Source organism: Halyomorpha halys, unplaced genomic scaffold, assembly GCF_000696795.3.
Source record: "Halyomorpha halys isolate HHAL.00 unplaced genomic scaffold, Hhal_1.1 Scaffold471.1, whole genome shotgun sequence".
Lineage (NCBI taxonomy): Eukaryota > Metazoa > Arthropoda > Insecta > Hemiptera > Pentatomidae > Halyomorpha > Halyomorpha halys.
In genome coordinates, this window is record NW_027107708.1 from 565,462 (window position 1) to 568,284 (window position 2,823).

General features: G+C 27.1%; 1 protein-coding gene across 1 annotated transcript in view; it reads right to left on the reverse strand.

The window, feature by feature from the left end:
• LOC106683173 (alpha-tocopherol transfer protein) overlaps positions 1-2,823 on the reverse strand; it is a 70,289-nt gene that overhangs the window by 66,955 nt on the left and 511 nt on the right. The window lies entirely within an intron of this gene.

Below are 2,823 nucleotides of genomic sequence, written 5' to 3' on the forward strand. Positions count from 1 at the left end.
TAAAATATTATATATATGTTATAAATTTTAACATTATCAAATGGACAAATCGAAGATGATTTCACGACTCATGTAACAACAACCCTAGCTAGTTAACGCGCTACGAGGTTATTAGACGAAGGAAATGAAGTCGTATTGGGTATCGAGAAAAAGTGGAAAAACGTTTTCCATTTCGTTGGAGTAGATTTCCAATCAGCTGGAAGAAAAGTTGAATTGTGTCATTTATAAGAACATTTTCCAACATTTACTTTGATTTTTCAACTCAAATTTTGTATGTGCTCTTTGTTTGTAAACTTCGAAAATTCAAGAGATAAAATAAATAAAAAAATTACAAAGAATACTTTTTGACTAATGAAATCGATAGTAATCGTATAAATATCGTTTAAATGTTCAAATCAGAGTTTCATAGTATCTAGGAACTTAAATCTTGTGTTTATGTTGATGTTTGACTAAAGAACGAGTATTGCAGTACAGTCTGGTATAAACTCTATTTTTATTTTTATTATTTTTATTTCTCAAATTATGTTTTCACTATGCCATTCAGTTTTTTATTTTTAAAAATAATATTTTTTTTCTTTCTTACATCTTTCGATTACATAACTATTATTATTTTTTAATAATTCATCTATATTATTTATAATTATAACATTTGTACAAGACTATTCTACACCATTGTCAATTGCTAAAAGGAAATCACACACCTACTAATGAAATAATATAAATAAAGTTGATGTTTGAATTTTCGCTGTTTAAATATAAAAGTAACGCAAAAGTTAATTAAGTCTTATATAATTAAAATGCACAGTAGTTCATATTTTATCAAGTGTTTGATATTTGAAGGAATTTTATATATTAACATTTTACGGCAATTTATGAAAGAATAATTACAACTCAGTAAGTTTCCTGTGATGTATATTATTTTATTTTTTATTTTTAAAACCCATGTGGTGACGTAATTTATTACGTACCTGAAAGTGTTTCCGATATCCACTGTCTCTAATAATGCTTCAGAACATTATTTTTTCTAAAATAAATCAGTAATAATAATAAAAAAAAAATTCGTATCTAAGGAAATAAGCCTTGACCTAAAGACGACTTTAACGTTTGCGAAATCACTCTGTGTTATCAAAACTACTTTTGTTTCTTTGCCTTGACTTGAATTACGAGTCAAAAAGGTCGATGTTTTTATTTGCATGTCTTTGTTGTGTATTTGATGTATAAATTAGGATAAATAATTTTGAATAAACTATAATAATTATTATTATATTGAATAATAATAATATAAAAAAAACACTCAATTTCATAAAAAATTATATGAAAAAAAGTAATATGTATGAATTTAAGGCCACTAGCATGGAAGGAACATAAGCAGCGAAGTATAGTGAGGAGATAACTTGAGCTGTGTTTGGAACTCTGCCAGAGCAGGTCGTCTGCATGCTTGGCATGGAACATTAAAAACCCTTCACCTGGCTATAACATCATCACATTGTCTAGATTATATGGCTGGGATAGATTATGTGGGCGGCGAATTCTTCAACTGAATAGCTAGTTGAATATAGATGTAGCTTTTAAGCCTTCTCTTAACTAATATATACGTAAAAAAATAATACAGACCAAAAATTGGCGCCCATTTGAGAACTTAGTAGCTGATTTAATATATACCAGTCGATTAGAAACATGGTTATCAAGTTTTATCTTATACCTAACTTGTTTTTACACGTTAATAACAAGTTTTAACGTTTTTGTCATTATGTTGTTAAACTTGTTTTATTTTTCAATATCTAAATCGTATTATTTTACCATTAGGATTCGAAATTTAAACTGAATATTCTTTAGTAATGTACTTTCTTTTTTTAAAAAAGTTAATTAAATCTTATTAAAATGATCTACGATTTTAACAGTTATTTGAAAAATTACAATCAAGTTGTTATTATGAATTCAGAACAGCACCGTATGCTAAGAAAAAAAAATTAAAGATAAAAAGAAAGAAGATAGAAATCTTTATATATATTGTATCGTAAATTAGAACTTTATAAGGGATATTAGAAGGAATACCACACATTTTCTAGGAAATAATTGTCACATAGTGTGTTATTGCATGTATTAAATTGGAATATTGAATAGTATTTTATTAATAACGTCATTTTACAATATTTTATCTCAGTATTCACTTTGCTATGAGAAAAGGATTGTTGAACAATTCTGTACTAATAGATAAATTAACATTGCATAAAGTTTTCCTTATCTAATCCAGAAAGAAAATTTGTTATATCATATATTTATATTTTTCAAATTTATAAATATGGCTTTGAGGAAATTTAATAATTATTTATTCTGTTGTTTTAGCTATGAGCCAACTCTTTGGGTTCGAGGGCTCTCCGGTGTCAACCTAAATTGAATATCTAATCCAGAAAGAAAATTTGTTATATCATATATTTATATTTTTCAAATTTATAAATATGGCTTTGAGGAAATTTAATAATTATTTATTCTATTATTTTATCTATGAGCCAACTCTTTGGGTTCGAGGGCTCTCCGGTGTCAACCTAGCCTATATGTGCCTCTCCCCCCCCCCTATTAGTTGGAGAAAATCTAACGATCGAATGTGATTCTGACCAAATCAACTCCTTGTACAACCTTTGATCTAGTAACAGTAATGTACTTCCTTACAAAGTACTGCATCCATGACGCTTCGTGGTTTGTAGCTATACAAATTAATTTTTATTATTAGCGCTATTATTTAAAATACCTGCGATTCACAAGAGCACTTTTATTCATAATTAAAAATAAATAAATAAATATACATGTTCACGAAATATATAT